General features: G+C 47.3%; 1 protein-coding gene across 11 annotated transcripts in view; it reads right to left on the bottom strand.

The window, feature by feature from the left end:
* LOC135906845 (cytochrome b5 reductase 4) overlaps positions 1-20142 on the bottom strand; it is a 441851-nt gene that overhangs the window by 287920 nt on the left and 133789 nt on the right. The gene's annotated exons all lie outside the window — the stretch shown is intronic.

A 20142-nucleotide genomic window follows, 5' to 3' on the forward strand; every position in this document is an offset into this window, starting at 1 on the left:
CTGGGAGAAGGAACCGCGGTAAAAAGGCGCGCAGGTGGAAAGCCGATTAAAGCGGTGTTGCAAGTTGCATCGCCCAGAACGATGCCACGCGTGAAAGCCTCAGGTGCTATCTGGTCAACACTTGCTTGGATATTTAGTTTTAGTTCCTTATTCTCAGCCTCTCTCTCTCTCTATCTATCTATCTATCTATCTATCTATCTATCTATCTATCTATCTATCTATCTATCTATCTATCTATCTATCTATCTATCTATCTATCTATCTATCTATCTATCTATCTATCTATCTATCTATCTAGCTATCTATCTATCTATCTATCTATCTATCTATCTATCTATCTATCTATCTATCTATCTATCTATCTATCTATCTATCTATCTCTTTCTCTCTCTCTCTCTCTCTCTCTCTCTCTCTCTCTCTCTCTCTCTCTCTCTCTTTCCATCTTAGGCGACACATCTATGGAGACCTGCAAAGGACGGCTTAAATAAACAACACAGCCCAGTTCTCAGGCATAAAAACAGAGCCGGCGCTTACAACAAACAGATGCAAATTACATTACCCCATCAACATCAGCAACAGCAGCAGCACCAGCAGCAACAGCCGCCGCCTACTTTATGTCCACAGCAGGACATGACCTCAGGCGGGCAACTAAACATGCAAGCGCTGACAGCTTCCAGCTTTCCTCGCTTTGCTCCGCCATTAACCTAAACAAGTTCTGTTTGGCTAAGTCAGTTCGTCCGTGGCATGCTAATAAGCGCGCTCTATACTGGCGTTCTAAAAGAGTTACGTAGTATTGTTACGACAGGCCAGCGGGAGAAGCCACCTTCCAGCCTCTCCTGCCCTACAGCGACGAATCGCTTCGTGAAGCTCGCAATACGTCGCCTCAGGCAGACCAGCGGTGACACCACGGCGAGACACGTTTGACGGCCACGGGGTTCTGTTCCCTTCTTCCCACCTCTAGACCTCGTACTATTCACGAAACATGCAACCCTCGTCAAGTAAGTTTGAACGACGGCGTAGAGCCTCTAAGCCTCCGTGTGACGCACCCGGTAGCGTAGGCTAGAGAGCGGACCTCTGTGTGACGCCACACTCCCGAATCCTACAGTATACATAGGGTATGCCGGCAGATAGTGTCACTACAGCATTCTTTTTGAAACGTTTACCTACTAGTTTACCGGCGGCGTGAATACCGTACGGAAGCGATCAAATCGAAAGCGAAAACACCGCGTTTCCTATCGCCCGGCTTTACTTTCCATTCCCGCCTGAATTTTGCAACGTCACGGAAGCCCTGGTAATTTTTGGAGCGAAGCTCTTAAGAGAATTTCCCCTACGGTTATTATGACGCGGTTACAGTTAGACCACGGTTACTACTCGGCATATAGTGAAGTGTTCGAAGAGGCTGGTGTAGGGCGAAGGGATCACACTGGATATTGTATTCGGTAGATTTTTGGCAGTAGCAAATGGAACCCGCAGAACTTCCGAAGAGTGTGAGAACTCTGTTTCACACCTTCGCTACATTTCTTTGAAATCTACCCATATTTTTCGAATTTGCATACAGTTACAATGTTTTTCTTATTTCTTTATGCCACGTGCCTTGCTATAGCATCTTTGTTCAAGCACACGGCGAACCAGGTAAACGTAAACGCTTCTTTAAGAAATGTAAGTGTGCAGGGTTTCTTCGTATACAAAGTGAGTGCATCGGTTTATTGGGGCATTCTTAAAGGGCCCCTCACCAGGTCTGGCCATATTGAGCTGACCAGCACTAAGCACACAATGCGCGATAACGATCGTGTCTGCAAAGTATTACATCGCTACGCGCCGCGGAAAGATCTGAAATACCAAACCGAACGCCGTTTTCCCTTCTCCTCGCGGCCGCCGCGCTCCGAGGCGGAAGATGACGTACACGTGTTCACGCTGTGACGTCGCTCGTTGTGACACGTGACTTCAAGAAATATTCAAGCCAACATCTGTTATTTGTGTAATATGTTGCTAGAATAGGCGAATTAAAGCTTAGAGAAATAACAAAACATACAAACGGAATGCCTGCTTGTTTTTTGTTTTACTTCGCACCGAAGCAAGAATGTACTTCCACTTCGTCTGCTTGTTCCCACGGTCGTGCAGTCACGTGCGCAGGTACCGAAACTATGCCATTTTCTACCGTCTTGCAGCGCGTGATCATGCTCTGCGATCCGCTTGTTCTGCCTCAGTATTCGTGTAGCATTTAATTGTACCGCGAGTCATGCGTCCTTGTGCACAGCGCGCAAAATCGTGCGCTGCGCGTACGAGACAACTGGTCGCGCGCGACGCTGTCCGCGGAAGTGCGTAGCGCCGAACAAAAAAAAAACACGAGGAGAAAAAAAATTAAGGAGGGGCCTGTGGCGTTTGCGTCACGCGATCATCGAGGCCCGGCATGGGAGAACGCAGGGTACGAATTTCGCTTGCGCAGGCTACACGGGGCGAGTGGAGAGAGTGTCTCGCTTGGCAGTTGAGCTCGTCACCTGAAATCAAGCGTTGGCGGCACTGAAATATTTCCCCCTCGGCTATTAATGAGCCGATATGAAAAATTTTTTCCGGCAGAACGCTCCCTATCGAAAACGTCACAACTTCCACCGTATAACTAAATTTGCTATGGGAGCACGGTGAGGGGTCTTTTAATCGGGAGACTTCTTCTCTTCCGGTGTCCTCTGGCCGCTGGCGATGCGGATGGCTCCAAGGTATGCGGGGTATTTTACAGTACGCTACATGTGCATTCATTAAACGCCCGCGTGACGACGCTACCAGCGGGAACAGCAGCAGCGCGCAGCCATAATTAAGTCGCGGATGCGGGCCTTCTCACCGCGACCACCGTGTGCTACGAGATTATTCGTTTAGCCCCTGAGGGGGCCACTCTATCCGATTCGGCACGATCTGATTACGTGGCAAGCCATGGGAATAGGCCCCTACAGAGCCGCAGGCACGGCATGGTTGGGAGGCTATACTAAAGGCTTACGTCAATCTGCTTAGCCAAACAAAGCTATTTATTCATTTATTTTGGTAAGTCCACGTAGGAAAATAGAACAAATCTGCGTCGATGTTTCGGCTGGAGGCCAGCCCAAACGTTGGAATAAATTTGCTTTGCTCTCCGACGTGGTCTGACTCAATTACCGTTAGATATCCCGGCAACGCTTTTCTTCTAGCTACGTATAAATACTCCATGACTAAGGAACGTTAGCTTGCCGTAAATCAGCGGCAGGACCCCTCCAACGATGTCCTCTGATATTTACTCTAACATCTTCAGGCGCTCAGCATTTCCTGCCGTGAACGTGCGCGGACTCCAATATATGCGGAGCTTCGCCGGCAAAGCGCAAGAGAAATAAATGAAGTCCCCCGGTTCGCTGAGGATGCTTATGCGCATCTCCAGTGAAAGCAAACAGACGACCGATCTTCGCAGAGCTGTCACGAGATGGCTCTCAACGCAGCGACCACGCAATCATTCTCGAGTGCTCCTCGCGTCTGCAGGTCAGCGAGCACTTTTCCAAATGTCCGCGGCGTCCCAAGGGATAGCCCCGGCAAGCCATAATCACGCCCGGTGCGGGAACGAGAAAATACAATGGCATATCCAAAGGGTCAGACTAAAGAAAGGAAATCCAGCTAGAAAGGCGGGCAAACGCAATATCCGAGGTGCCAGCAAGGACACCTTCCTTTCCTTCTGTCCTCTCTCACTTTCTTTTTGAGTGTGCGCGCACATCCCGCGCTGACGAGGCAGAGTAAACACGGTCGAGGTCGCGCCCGGGCACTAAACTCATAAGGAAGGAACGCGATGGACTGATAGAACTGGTTGAGCGATGTGCGCCCTGCGGCGTGAAGGCATGCCATTCAAAACAGGAATCCTAGTACGCTATTGAATTTCGAGTGAGTTTCGAGTGAGAACATGCTTGCGACAGCAAGACGAACATGGCGAAGACACGCGCTGTCAATAAAACTCCATAGCATGCAGAATGAGACACGAAGGGTCAAAATTGAGAACAGGTGTAGCACACGTTGCTGCTCAAACCCTGTAGAGATGGGAGGAGATATTTCCTGGCCCCTGAGTAGGGTAGCGAGCCGGACGCTCGTCTGGTTGACCTCCCTGCCTTTCGCCTCCTTGCTTACGAGTACATTCTCTCCCCCCTCTATCTTTCTCTCTTGAGACGGACGACAGACATTTCAGAAAACGAGTGGTCCAAGTGTTTGCTCGCGTCCGTAATTAACACTGCCTCCTGTGAGATGCAGAAAAAAAATAGCAATTGCGTGACAACGAATAATTATATTCCACTTTTTTTTCTTCATTCGAGAGGGATTAACAGGATGGTAGCAGCATGGACTCGCGAAAATTGTACTCATCTCTTCCCACATTCGACAGGCCCGCGCCCTAAATAAAAATTTGGAGGACGCTTAAGCTTCGCCTTTAAGAGTGGAACGCGATAGCATTCAAAGGTCCCCGAGTGCTTCTCACGCTTCCCGGAAACTGCAGCTTATGGAACCATAACGTTCACCGGGAAACGCTGGTGGCAAACGCTATGTGCGAAGGCGAGCTCTGTGGTTCCTTTTTTGATGTTGTGCAAGGAACCGAGGGGGCCGCGCCGCTACTTCTAGGACAGACCTCAAACGGCGGCTCGAAAACGCTATCGCTTTACACGCAGTTTCTGTTTGTGTTTCAGCGTAACAGAATCATGTTCTCGCGTATATTCAATCTCAAATCCGACGGCATCATGTCTGTAGGTTGTAAGTCGTCCTTTACAACTTTTTATATATTTACCTTGAGAAATTCGATTAGTTCAGTAATTTCCTTGCACCACATGGAAGGCCTACGTGGTTGGGTATGCGTGGTTCCAAATTCATTTTGCCGAAGCGACGCCCTACGCTGGACGCCGGCCGCGGGACGCCGACGCCATTTTTTTTTTTTTTTTGCGAGACGGGGCCTTTAACGCTGTCGCGTTAAAATTCTCAGTTTTACCCGAAGGCGAAGCACTGGAAGCGATAGCACGGTTTAGCGTTGTACTGAAGACGTCTCAGGAGGCTGGCGTGATGAGCGTGCCAGAAGTGTTGCAGGTGTTGGCCCTCGATGGCGCACGAGATTGGATTAACGTAAAAAACACAGACGCTGCTCGGCGCCGTCGGCATTCTGCGCGTTGCAGTTTGACCTTGGCTGAGCTTTAATGTCAGATTTACGGAACCAGGCGTTTTCAGGGTTTGTACCTGGAGTAGTAGGGCTATCGCTTTGATGCCATGACCGCAAACACTTTGTTCCTTATTGGGCGCTGCACTGTTGAGATCGAGGTCGCACGTTCGATTCCGGCAGCGACGGCTGCGTTCTGATGGGCGCGGAATGCAAGAACTCTCGCGTACCGTGCATTGGGGGCGCGTGGAAAAACCCCAGCCGGTAAAAACTAATCCGTAGTCCCCCATAACGGCGTACTTCACAATCATATCGTGGTTTTGGCACGATAACGCCCAGAATTTAACTTCAATCCTTTATTGCGCGTGGGATAAGCAGCTTTAAAACAACATTCGTCCTTAGGATACGAAGCTTACACATCTAGTACAGCTCAAATGTACAGAACAGGCCCAATCTTCAAGCGTTCGTTTTCATTGTATTAATTGCACACCGCGAGACATGACATCTCTGAAGAATTAAGGCCTTTCCGGGACGTCTTTCTTCTCGCGCTTTGTTTCGCTATCTCGTAGAAAAATATATTACCGAGCAAACTTTTCTTCTATCTGTAAACGTCCGTGCCATCCCATTAATCAAAGAACTGATACGACCAAAATTAAATTATTGTGAGTTCTTATGGCTCATTTAAACCAGTCGTTTTAGAGCCCTCTATGTGCGATATGAAACTCGATAGACGTTACCTTTAAGATGCATCGCTATTAAAACCGCACACAGTCTACTGTCGGTGCTCTGGTTAATGGACTGTCAAATGTGCCATTACGTTGTCCAGATCACCTGAGCCACCCACACGGTCGCAAAATTAGCATTATAGTGACAGAACGGTATGGCAATGTGTTCTCTCTGAAGAAAGAAAGTAGAAATACAAAAAAGAAGGGAAAACGATAAAGCACAATTTCATTCACATCGTGCGAAAGTAAGAAAAGGTAAAAGCGTGCTGCAGTGTTATGTTGAAGCAACGCACCACGAAAAAAAAACGGTAGCCAGAATTACGGCGCGTATTCTTTCAGAACATCACAAGATTTTTCCATGACTACAACTTATGCGGCATGTAGGAAGCATTATTTCATGCAGGACACAGTCCAGTGTGTACGTCACTAAACAACAAATGCATCTGCCTGAAAGCGCAAGCACATCAAATGCGACGTTGCGAGATTTCAACACTTGTATAGCGCCTTACCTAGTTCAGTGTCACTTTGGGTTTTCGAAATATTATGCGCAACCTCTTGCTCATCAGCAGCAAAATGGCCTCACAGCCCAGTCACATACACAAATACTCGCTTTCAATCATGCAAAATTGCAGGAAGCCAAAGCGGAAAAAGAATTTAATTTGAACGTTTCTAGCAAGACTTCTCTGTATGTTTGTTTTTTTGAAGAAATGAAACCGACCATCATGGGGAGAGGAGGACACATGAGCTAATTTCACGCATCACCGCCGCTCATTCAAGGTGAGTCAGAACAACAACAAAGCGACCGACCACTCCTGCGAGCCGCAGTGCATGAAATGAGCAAGCCGCGTCAGCGGGTGAGAAGCGCTCGGTGGTTAACAGCGGTAGCGACCCAACAGCGGCGACGAATAGTACGAAAAGGTTAATAAGAAAACTCGCGTACTTTGGTGTCTCTGTTCACCTTAACGGAACGCGTATAGCTTCAACACCATCACCACCGCTCGCCGTCGAGCGAAGGCCAGCCAGCGCGGAGATCCTAATTTGAATTTCGAGCAGCGAACGCATAAGACAGCGTCACGGCGGGAGAAAGTCCGCGATCAGCAGGAGCAATGCCCGCTGGCGCTATACGTATAAAGGTGCCAACCGTCGAGCACTGCTTTGCGGCACGTCCGTTTCACCACAAGGTAAAGCGAAGCGACAGGGCGCAGTAAACCTTAACGCCCGCGAGCGCTTTTGCCACGCATCGCTAGTCCCACGAATAGAAAAGAAAGAGGAGACAGGAAAAACGAGGAGGGGGGAGAGGAGAAGGGGAGGAGGAACATCGATCGGCCATCAGCGGTTCCACTGTCTTGGCGTCATTCTATCAGCCACGGCCACAGGGTGCTCTGAACGTGCACGCATATATATAGTGCCAACAGGTATTACTGGCATTTGCGCAACGTGGGCTTTCCTTGGGCGCTGTTAATATCGCCGCGACCTGTGCTCTTGCGAAGAGTCGGGGCTCGCGGCAACAAAGCCTTGCGTCCGCTAGAATCATTCCTCACAGGTCGGAGAATTCGCTATCGTGGTCGGCAGGCGAGTTCGCCTATTGTCAAGAACGGCGAGTTGCGCAACAAGATTGCCACCTTGCCACCCGATTACGACAAGGGGTGCAAGACGCGCACCTCCCCGTCTCCGTCGCTGCAGCTGCGAGGCGCTCAAAGAAGCGACCGTTGCGCTGGAATCCGCCGCCTTCCTCCAGCCCCTTCGACATTGTGACGGGACGAATTCGGTGTGTGGACAATGATTCCAGAGTTCCTCAACGCGGGGCTGATTTGACACGCCTGGAGAAGCTACCGCGGGAAGACTTATTTTTGTGCTTCTCACGGTTCGGAGTGGCTCGGAACAATGAGCGACGCGCGATCGACAACGACAGTTTCCCGGAACGGCACCCCGTGCGGTTGCCTCCGTGTACGGAATGTGTGTGCCTTTGTGTCTGTAAACTGGTCTTCAGAGCAGCTGTGAGTTGGTGATGTGTAAACGAACAGCCGCCGCGTCGTAGGACCGGCGGATCGAGTGTATAAAAACTGTGGTTGTGCGAATGTTGGACACACTTCTCTTGAGCAGTCATGTTAGACTGAGTCACTTCTCTCATGCAGTCCTGTTGGACTAATACTCTTTTTCTCAAGCAGTCATGTTAGACTGAGTTAATTTCTGTAAATAAACCCTTTTCCCCGTTCTCGATGAGAAGCAGTTCTTCACTTCATCAACGATCTCAGCGTAAATAAGTTGGACGACGGCATGGGCCAGCTACCTTCGAATTCATGCCGTACTCCAATCTTGGCAAAGGACCACGGACGAAGGGATTGAGCCCCCAATCCTGACAACTGGCTGACAGCGGTGAGATGGACTTTGCGACATGGTGCTGTATCTGCGGTGAGTGCTTGGTTTTTGCTTTGACTCTCTAGGCTTCATTTTGGGGTTGTTCTGTTTAGAACAGTAGGGAAGCTAGATTGTTGTGTGTTAGCTAGGTTGTGTTTTCCTAGCTAGATTTAGAGAGCAGAATCAAGGCAGTAAAGCAGCAGTCATGGAGTTAAGGACACTGCTGAGAGACGAGTTGTTGATTGTTGGTGAGGAACTGGGCCTAGATGTACGCAAGGAAATGCTCAAATCGGAATTATTGGAGCTAATTTCCAATCAGGCCAGTGAGCAAGATATTGAAATGGGATTGGAACTTCTCAAAAAGAGAGAGAAACGGGAAAGAGAAAGAGAAGAACGGGACCGAGAAAGAGAAGAAAGGGACAGAGAAAAACGAGAGAGAGAGGAACGGGATAGAGAGAGAGAGGAACGCGATAAAGATCGCGAGTTTCAGTTAAGGAAAATGCAACTTGAACTTGAAAGCAAACGTTTGGAGTTGCCTCAAGGAAGTGAAGGCGCTCTGGGTCGATCAAGTGAGGCAGAATCGTACCGCATGGACAGGCTATTAAAGCCATTTGAGGTCGGGACCGACATAGGCTTGTTCCTAAGCAATTTTGAAAGGACTTGCGAGAAGATGAACTTCGGCCCGAGTACATGGCCACAGCGGTTGCTGTCTATGTTGCCGTGTGAGGCGGCGGAAGTAATCGCCAGACTAAGTGTGCAGGATGCATATGATTATGCGAAAGTTAAGGCTAGTCTCCTGAAGAAATACCGCCTTTCAGCCGAAGCTTTTCGGCAAAGGTTTAGGAGCACAGGCAAGAAAGATAGCGAGGGCTATCCGGAGTTTGCATATAGCTTAAAGGCCAACCTAGTCGAGTGGCTTAAAAGCGCGGAAGCGTACGACAGCAGAGACATGATCATTGAATGCATGTGTCTAGAGCAGTTTTACAAAACCATCCCCCAAGCTGTGAAACTGTGGGTGCAAGACAGAGGTAATGTAAACACTGTGGAAAGGGCGGCTGAATTAGCCGAAGAGTACGCAACCCGTAGAAAGTTGAACGCCGAGGAGGGAAACTGGGACGGTCGAAATGGACCGCGGAAACCATTTCCGTTCAAAAAGGGTGCGCAAACGAGACGATCAGAGCCTGTAGACATGGCGGAAAAGCCCGCAGAAAAGAGCGAGGAGAAACTTAACGGAGAAACCACACAAAAAGAACAGAAAAGAAAATTCGAATCTGTTAGACCAATTCGCTGTTACAAATGCCACAAACTGGGACATATAGCTGTAAACTGCGAGAAGCCTAGCGTAGTTTTTTCCTACGTGGAGGAAAACGATGAGAATATGGAACTTTTAAGTCCATATCTCCACGACCTGCAAGTTAATGGAAAACCATGCCGAGTGCTAAGAGACAGTGCCGCCACGCTGGACATTGTCCATCCGTCCTACGTGATGGTAGATGACTTCACCGGAGAAGTAGCATGGATAAAACAGGTTGTAGAAGAACACAGCGTGTGTCTGCCCATGGCCAAAGTCAAAATCAGTGGACCATTCGGGGAGCTAGAGACTGAGGCTGCAGTTTCCAAATTTTTGTCACTGCAGTATCCCTACATCTTTTCGAATCGTTCGAATCAGTTACTGCGTGACAGAGGGCTCAAACTGGGAGAGGGCATAGTACAGGCATTGACCCGAGGCCAAGCTCGTAAGATCGCGGCGCTTTCGGCTGAAAATGCTCAAGCTCCTCCAGCTGAAGCAGAAAAGGGGATAGCTTCAATACCCGAATCCGAGCTAGGCCCGAGGGACAAAAGAACAGTTGAGGAGAGCCTGCCAGTTGACCAGCTCAATGAGAGCGTAGCACTAGAGTGTCAGAGTTCTAGCCTGCAGGAAGAGCAAGCAGACGCGCTCACAAGCGAGACAGGGTCGTTGTTATCACCGGCCTCAAAGAACTTTGATCAACTCTTACGCGTGGATAGAGAGTCACTGGCAGCTGAGCAAAAGAATGATGAGAGCTTAGCTAAATTACGTGACACAGCTAAAGAAGGCATTGCTAGGCGCAACGTAACGATACTTGAGAGAGGAGGATTGTTGTATCGGCATTACAGGGATCGAAAGGGTAAGATTTTAGATCAGTTAGTCATACCTACGAAGTATAGGGAGGACCTTTTGAGTCTTTGTCATGGAAATGGGTGGTCCGGCCACCTAGGCATAAACAAATCAAAGGAAAGATTGCTTATGGAATACTACTGGACTGGCTGTTTCAAAGATGTAGAAAACTTTGTAAGATCATGCGACGCCTGCCAGCGTTCTGGTAAACCAGGAGAGACTTGGAAAGCTCCACTGAAGGTAGTGCCCTTAATAACAGAGCCTTTCAGACGGCTTGTAATAGACACGGTAGGGCCTCTTCCAAAAACAAAATCAGGCTACAGGTACTTGTTTACCATGCTGTGTCCGGCTACCAAGTTTCCAGAAGCAATCCCTTTGAAAGAGCTCAGCTCCACTGAAGTAGTAGACGCGCTTTTGACAGTGTTTGCACGAGTTGGGTTTCCAGCCGAAATTCAGGCAGATCAAGGGTCAGTATTCACGAGCGCACTGACTTCCACATTCTTGCAAAAGTGCGGGGTAAAGTTAATACACAGTTCTGTCTATCACCCTCAGTCAAACAGTGTAGAGAGGTGGCATTCGGTGCTTAAGCGAGTTTTGCGTGCGCTCTGTTACGAGCACAAGGAGGACTGGGAGAACTGTCTGCCGGCAACTTTGTTTGCTTTGCGAACGGTTCCACATGAAGCGACAGGGTTCTCACCAGCAGAACTAGTGTATGGGAGGACACTCCGGTCTCCACTGAGAATGTTAAGAGAGATGTGGGAGGAAAGAGGGGAGAGTCCAACCGTGGTTGAATACGTGCTAAATTTACTGGAACGGCTAAGCGCAACCCAAGAACTAGTCGGAAAGAACATGGCACTAGCTCAAAAGAACGCCAAATTCTATTACGACAGGAATGCGAGGCTTCGTACGTTTAACGCCGGAGACCAGGTAATGATCCTCAAACCTTCAAGAAAGAACAAGCTTGAAGTTCACTGGGACGGGCCCGTTAAAGTGTTGCACAAACTTTCAGAAACTAACTATGCTTTGAGAATGCCCGGTCGCAGGAAGGAAGTGAGGATATATCACTGTAATTTGATGAAGCCGTATGTAGAGCGGAGCGGAGTCGTTAACTATACTGTCAAAGAGCCGGATGGCATCGGTACCAAGTTTAAGGAGGATAGGGCAACCTCCAACTCTGAAATCGGCCTAGAAGAAGTAGTAGAACACTCGGTAAGCTCGCATGCTCTAAGACCCGAGCAGCTAGATGAGCTAAAAGGGGTGTTAGGGGAATATCTCGACAGATTCAGCAATCGGCCGGGTAGAACCGAACTGATAACGCATGAAATTGAGCTGACCTCTACCGAACCAGTAAGATCAAAACCTTACAGGGTGTCTCCAAGACAGAGAGAGATTATGGAGGCAGAGATACAGCGCATGCTAGAGTTGGGAGTTATTGAGCCCGCTGAGAGTGACTACACGTCACCGCTAATACTCGTAGAAACCCCTAACAAGGACCCTCGTCCGTGTGTTGACTACAGGAAGTTAAATGCGATCACTAGGGATCAGCTGTACCCGATACCCAACATTGAGGAACGAATTGAAAGAGTTAGCGCTGCTAAATACATTTCAACTATAGATCTCGTGCGGGGGTACTGGCAAGTTCCCCTTTCAGAAAGTGCCAGCCGCTATGCCGCATTCATCTCGCCTGTAGGCACTTTTCGCCCTCTCGCACTCAGCTTCGGGCTGAAGAACGCGCCGTTTAGCTTCTCTAAGTTAATGGATATTGTCCTAAAGGACTTGCAGGAGTTCGCCTTACCTTATCTTGATGATGTGGCCATTTTTTCGGACAGCTGGGAACAACACGTATCGCACCTCAAACAGGTGTTCTCACGGTTGAGGGAAGCCGGCTTAACGATGAAAGCGGAAAAGTGTAGGTTTGGTTGTTCGCAGGTTACTTATCTGGGCCATGTTGTTGGTCAGGACATGAGACGGCCGGCTGAGCTGAAAATAGCTACGATTGGAGAATTTTCTCAGCCGCGCCCGAAAACGGACCTTCGTTCATTTTTGGGACTTGTGGAGTACTATCAACGGTACATTCCGAATTACTCGAAATTGGCAAGTCCATTAACAGACGCCCTCCGAAAGGGAGCACCGAGTAACGTACTCTGGGATAAGGACAAAGAGAACGCTTTCCAAAGTTTGAAAACGCTATTGGTTTCTCGCCCTGTGCTTCGCGCGCCAGACTACACAAAGGAATTCATAGTTCAATGCGACGCAAGCGACAGAGGTATGGGCGTGGTACTTAGTCAAGTCGGCGACGATAACGAGGAGCATCCTATCCTCTACGCCAGCCGTAAACTAAATGTAAGAGAGGAAGCCTACAGCGCTTCAGAGAAGGAATGCGCTTGTTTGGTTTGGGCCGCCCAGAAGTTGTCGTGTTACTTGTACGGAGCGAAGTTCATCTTCGAGACCGACCACTGTCCTCTGACGTGGCTCAATCAAATGTCACACAAAAACGGCCGCTTGCTCCGATGGAGCCTCACTCTCCAAGAGTACAACTTCTCCGTTAGATATAAGAAAGGAAAGTTGCATAGCAATGCGGATGGTTTGAGCAGGCTAATTTGAATTCTGCGTTTGGGGGTCCCGCCTAAATTTTAGGGTTACTAGTGTTAATTTTATTAAGTGAAGAAGATCCCCTCTCTTTTGGCAGGATTCCCTCCTTGATTGCTGAATGTGTCAGCAGTAATTTGCTTCAGAAATTGGCATAGCGAAATGCAGCATTTTTTGTTTGCTTCTGCACTTATGTTGTTGTTGTTTTTTTGAAGCCTAGCGAGTTTAAAGTGAGAGCCAATGCACGTCATCTCGGCGCAGAGCCGTGTTGTGGGGTTCATTTTGCAGTTGCCTGTCCTTGTTGGATGTTTTGGGGCGGTGACATCAATGCACAGGTGGTCGCTGCGAGCCAAGACATCAATCCCCCCCCCCCCCCCCCTGACCAGCAGCCGTTCTCTTCCTGCCTAGCGGTTCTCAGCGCTAGACAGTCGAGACTTTTCGGGCCATGGAGGCGCTGTCAAGAACGGCGAGTTGCGCAACAAGATTGCCACCTTGCCACCCGATTACGACAAGGGGTGCAAGACGCGCACCTCCCCGTCTCCGTCGCTGCAGCTGCGAGGCGCTCAAAGAAGCGACCGTTGCGCTGGAATCCGCCGCCTTCCTCCAGCCCCTTCGACATTGTGACGGGACGAATTCGGTGTGTGGACAATGATTCCAGAGTTCCTCAACGCGGGGCTGATTTGACACGCCTGGAGAAGCTACCGCGGGAAGACTTATTTTTGTGCTTCTCACGGTTCGGAGTGGCTCGGAACAATGAGCGACGCGCGATCGACAACGACAGTTTCCCGGAACGGCACCCCGTGCGGTTGCCTCCGTGTACGGAATGTGTGTGCCTTTGTGTCTGTAAACTGGTCTTCAGAGCAGCTGTGAGTTGGTGATGTGTAAACGAACAGCCGCCGCGTCGTAGGACCGGCGGATCGAGTGTATAAAAACTGTGGTTGTGCGAATGTTGGACACACTTCTCTTGAGCAGTCATGTTAGACTGAGTCACTTCTCTCATGCAGTCCTGTTGGACTAATACTCTTTTTCTCAAGCAGTCATGTTAGACTGAGTTAATTTCTGTAAATAAACCCTTTTCCCCGTTCTCGATGAGAAGCAGTTCTTCACTTCATCAACGATCTCAGCGTAAATAAGTTGGACGACGGCATGGGCCAGCTACCTTCGAATTCATGCCGTACTCCAATCTTGGCAAAGGACCACGGACGAAGGGATTGAGCCCCCAATCCTGACACTATAGACTCGGACTGCTAAGTCAGTGAGACCCCAGATTGACAAGGCTCGCGCTGCACACGCCAGACTCATGATTTGTTGGGGCTTGTCGGCCTTTGGGCTGACTCTGAAGGGAGGAAGGGGCGAGATACCATGGTACCGGCTGAGATGGAAAGGAATGAGATGACATGACGTTCAACGGCACAAATGGGCAAAGCAGGTGGCCGGACGCTGAAGGAAGGTAGGTAAATAGGTAGGCAGTTTACCTAAGTTACGTCCGGTAAGGTTAGTTTAGAACGGATGAGTAAGGACGCAGCTTTACTGAATCGTTTAAGTGGGAAGCGTAGTTCTTGTCAAGTTCTTGAAAGACAATGCGCTCACACTTATCCCTGCGGATAAGGCAGGCGGTTTCGTGGTGATGAACAGGACCATGTATCATTCAAATGTTCGTGAAGCCATTTCGTCAACTTTCAGGGTTCACAACGACATAACGCTTAAGAAAGTCCAAAATGAAGCAAAGAAGCTATGCAAAAGCTTCAAACTACATGGCTTATCCCGGTCTATAAAAAGCACAAAGGGGTCCTCGAATTGTTTTTCTCAGCAAAAACGCACAAGCCCGAATGTCCCCTCCGAGTGATAGCGTCAGAGAATGCTACCTGGCAGAAACATGTAGCAACGTTTTTACAAAATCACTTAGATCTCCTGCCAATGGACGACCAATTTTTGGTAATCAAGTCTGAAGAAGTGGTGGAATTCTTTAAACACTGTCAAGACAGGAATCTTATCGCATTTTCCATTGACTTAAATGACCTGTACTATTCTCTCCCGCAGAATGACGTGATGAAATGTCTAACTGACTGCACTGACAAGTTTGGAAGGGTTCGATTTCAAAACGCTTGTGGTTTGACTTACGACAGATTTTTAGAACTTCTTCGTTTTTATGTTAACTCGACTTACGCGACTTGGGAAGGAAATGTTGTCAAACAAAAAGGTGCCATATGCATTGCGTCATGCATTGCTCCCTGCTGATATATATAGCTGACTTATATATAGCCAACCATGACCAGGTTCTTGATGAACGCCTGAAATATGACGCCGATGTCCTGAAAGTCTTCAGATACGTTGACGATTTTCTACTCATATTAAATAACGAATCAGACAATTTTGACTCGCTGGTTTCGAAAACCGTAACCTCGTTCACTGAAGTGTTGTCCCCTTTATTGTAGACACATGATGTCCCCATATGCAATTTCATAAGGGTTTTAGACTTGGGATTGTACTTTTTTCCACAAATGACCTGCTGGAGTTATCAGCCGAGAGGCAATAAGCCAGTCCTACCATTTCGTTCCGCTCATTCAAAACTTGTGAAACGCGCAGTAGTAACATCGTGTTTGAAGAATTATCTGATGAAGTCATGTGACCACAAAGTGGAAGCCAGTTTCAGAGATCAGGCCAAGCGCCTGGCAGAGTCTGGTTACCCGATGCCTATGCTCACCTCTGTCGCGGAGGGCTTAAGCAGGAAGTGCAGAAAACGCGTCAAAAGGAATCAGTGCCAATGCTAGAGCAAAGAGAGTTGCTGTGGCATCATACATTCATTGCATCTCACATAATTTCAAAAGAAAAGCTGCGAAATCGGCGGCGGACGCGGTTTTCTCTGCCCCTGAGCGTCTACAGAAGCTATGCGGGCAGGTCAATATACAGAGAAAAAGAAAAGGCACGCATGTTCTACTGAACATCGCAAACAATTTGTAACCTGCACTCATCATGTTGTCTATGCCATTCCACTTTCATGCGGAAGAACGTATGTTGGACAAACGAGCAGATGCACCAATGAGAGTTTAAAAGAGGATCGATATAACGTCACCAGGGTAATCTTGGGTCATTTGTCTATTCACTGCCGAGATTGTTCCTGCAAGCCTATGTTTGAAAGTACTTCCATTCTGTATAGGGCTCATAACAGGATGACGAGGGAGATTGTGGAGGCCTACGAGATGGCAAAATTAGAGGAAAACTGCGTAAGCAAGGCTTGGGTGTCGCTATCTAAAAAGGAGATATGATTCCTCGGTTTATCTTTGTGACCATTGCACTACATGTTTTCACCATGCCTTGCACACCTCTACGGTTTATCAAAATGTACCACTGAATGTTCTTTTTTGTTGTCACGTGTGTTTCTGCTTGTACGGTATATATTGATCGATGTGTGCGACAATAAAATCTATAGTTGAAAGTGAAGCGTTGTGTCTGTGTATCTGTTTCTTTCTACGTCCTAGTTCAGTCGCGCTTCTACACTCTACCATGGAGGGTGAAAGGCGATAAAATAGTGGCGGTAGGGACATTTCCAGGGCGCACACCGGGTTCTGCCATGGAGCGAGCAAAAGCAAAGCTTGTGGAAAATGCACACTTGCGCAGCCTTGTCATAGTAGCAGGTGGGCTAAATGACGTCCTAAACAGAAGAGGGACTGAAATAGCCCATCGCTTGGCGAAGAGGGTAGACGACTTGCGCGAGCTGTCCCCTCGGGTGCAGATCGTGGTGTGCACGGTGCCGGAGGTGCCTGTACGTGACAGTCACGTACAAAGAGGCGTAGTGGCTGCTAATGAGGCGGTATGGAAAATGACCTGAGAGAAAGGTTTCGAGGTTGTCGAAGTAAACAGGGAAGTGAGAAGGTGTAGTGGTTTTGAACGAGACGGGATCGACTTCAATTAAAGGCTTGAGCGAGAAGTGGGCTGGCGATTTGCTGGTCGCGCTGTTGCTTCTTTAGGGGCCCCACGGTCGCTGCGGAGGCCAGAGTAGGTGGTAATGAAGAAGGTCCCCTAGGGGAACCTCAGAATAGCATCGCCGTCAATACCAGAAAAAGGACGAAAACAAGAAATAGATCTCGCCATGCAATAGGCTACATGAACATGCAAGGCGGCAGAAGAAAGAAAAAGTGGGCAGAGACTGAGGAGCAGTTAAATAGAGAATAAATAGGGATGTATGCAGTTACAGACAAAGCACCTTAGAAACTCAGAAGAGCCGCCAGTGATTCAGAATTATGTTTATAAGGGTGCAACAGAACTAAGCCGGAAAGAAAGGGGAGTCAGAATACTCATCCATGAAGGAGCCAAATGGAAAAGACTAAATTGAATATGCCAAGAGCATCTTTGGTTATCAGGTACAGTGAGTGGAAACAAAATTTGGCTGGGCGTAACGTATTTCTGGAGCGGAAGTAATTGCACAGAGAAGAATAAAGAGTTAGTGGAATGCCTAAGTGCTGATATTAAGGGTCTCGGGAATGATGTCGAAATTATCCTATTAGGTTACATGAATGCCCACATACAGGATCTAGATGACTATACCGACAACAACGGGAAGTCAATGCTAGATCTTTGTGAACATAACCTCGTTATCGTGAACACGATAACGAGGTTATGTCCTAAGTCTGAAGGGAACATCATGTGGGAAGTGGAAACCCTGCAATCGACCATTGATTACTCTCTGATGACAAAAGAAATTCATGATAAGTTGAGAGAAATGATCATTGACGAGGAAGGGTATGTCAGCATAGGGAGCGACCATAAACGCATCATCTTAAAAAAGGGATATGTAGTTGGGAAGGAGAGCAAGGAGTGCAAAATGGCAAGTCCAAACTGGAACGCTGAGAAAATACCAAATATAGTCATTAGAGTCGAAGAAGACCTTGGCAAATGGCCACGTAAAGAGTGGGAATATATAGTGAGCTTCTAAGTGTAATAACCACAGAAATACAGAAAGAGAAACAACATGTTCGTTGGAAAGGAACAAAGAAACCGAAAAGCTGGTGGAACAGGGAGATACGAGAAGCGATCGCCTAACGACAAAAAGCATCCCGAGAGCACAGGCATGCAAAAAAAAGTGCAGTTACCGCAGGATCAAGTAGCCAGTATATGGGAAATATACCGGGGAAAAAATCTATGGTTCAAATACTGGTGCAAGGAAAGATAAAATGTGAAAGTGAACGTTGGTTGTCAGAAATAAGTGAGAAAAAGAAGGCCGAACCTTGAATATTTTGGAACCACATGAAATTGTTAGGCAGGAAGTCAACAACAATACAACATATCCTACACGAAGATGGAAACAAACTGGAAGGGGAAGCGGCATAAAATTACATCCGCAAAAAATAACAGCCCAATCTTTCCAACGCAAAGACGACATTGTGTTTGAAGAAAGAACCCTTATGAAAATGACTGTTGAAATGTTGTTGGCATATTGTTGACGAATTGTTGACTCAATAGCCTTTCAACAATACCTCAACAAATATTGAAACCACAGAGCAATAATTCAACAGTAAAGTTGTTGGGCAGTTCACAACAAAAAAGTCGTTGACTAAATTCTGTTGGTATATTGTTGAATAGTGTTGAGTATTATTGAGCCATTGTTGAGTAGTTTTCAACAATAAAGTCGTTGACTAAATTCTTTTGATATATCATTGAATAGTATTGAGTATTATTGAGCCATTGTTGAGTAGTTTCCAACAATAAAGTCGTTGACTAAATTCTGTTGATATATTGTTGAATAGTATTGACTATTATTGAGCCAATGTTGAGTAATTTCCAACAATAAAGTCGTTGACTAAATTCTCTTGACATATAGTTTAATAGTATTGAGTATTGAACCATTGTTGAGTAGTTTTCAACAATAAAGTCGTTTACTAAATGTTGTTAACTTATTGTTGAATAAGATTGAGTCACGAGCAATACTGAGTTTCGAAGTATATGTGAAAAACACACAAACATACGTATGTGTGCGTTTTTTGCATATATATGTTGCTTTACTGATCACTTGTCACCATTGCATATATACAGGGTGTTGTTTCACGTTACCTGAACCATAGATGTATATACACGTGTTTGAGCTAACTTTACTCAGAGTTTAAAAATATGCCGATGCACCATAAGACGATGTGACCAAATGCATGTTGCTCACTCTTGTATGTGTTACGCTATTCTTGTATTTTTCCTAAGTAGTTAATTAGTCAAGAAAATTAGCCATTCTGAAGGAACAAAGTTAGGCGAAAAATTCCAATTAGAAAGTTCTAGAGCACTTTGTAAAACGTCCGATTAGGCCATTTGTAACTTTCTATCTATTAAGTGTTATTGTTTTTCAGCTTACTGCGGATGCCCGCGAAATACAAAAAATATCACCTGACATACCCGCTTGCGCGCCGTGCTTGCAGCGCTCTCAAACGAGCATACCATCGAGTAGGGTGTGCTGCCGCTTAAAAGGCGACAGGGCAGTGACGAAGGCGTTGGCTGAAGTATTGACGCCAGCGACGTGCTTCCCTCGCTGCGGTTCATGATGGCGATAAGCAGACGAGTGTTCACACCGGTCAAATGGTATGTTTTCGTTTGTGCGCGGAAGGCTTAGGAGCAGTGCAATCACGACTCGCAGGCGGGCATGTCATGTGGTGCTTTTTGTATTTCGCGAGCATACGCAGTAAGCTGAAAAACACTAATGCTTAACACATAGAAAGACAGAAACGGTTTATTCGTGCGTGTTGCCAACTGCTCTGCAACTTGCTAATTGGAATTTTTTTCCTAACTTCCTTGCTTCAGAAGTTGGTTAATTATCCTTGACTAATTAGCTAATTAAGCAAAACACAGAAACAGCGCGACACGCTACATACCAAAGGGAGCAACATGCATTTAGTCGCGTCGTCATAGAATGCATAGAGTTTACACTCGGCCTAAAGTTAGCAGGAAGAAACACCCTGCATATATATATATATATATATATATATATATATATATATGCAGTTTGAGAAGACAAACGTCTCTACTAGCAGTGACAAACAACCGATGATTGGACGCATCCTGCATTTCCATCGGCGTCCATTATAAGGGGGCAGTGCCCTGGCTGTGTGTTAGGAAACGGCATTGCATGCCTCCATGTTAAATATGGTCAAGGTGGCGGAGAACGTTAACAAAATTCAAGTCTGGGGTTTGACGTGCCAGATCCACGCTTTGATTAT

The sequence above is a fragment of the Dermacentor albipictus genome, chromosome 5 (genome assembly GCF_038994185.2).
Source record: "Dermacentor albipictus isolate Rhodes 1998 colony chromosome 5, USDA_Dalb.pri_finalv2, whole genome shotgun sequence".
Taxonomy (NCBI): domain Eukaryota; kingdom Metazoa; phylum Arthropoda; class Arachnida; order Ixodida; family Ixodidae; genus Dermacentor; species Dermacentor albipictus.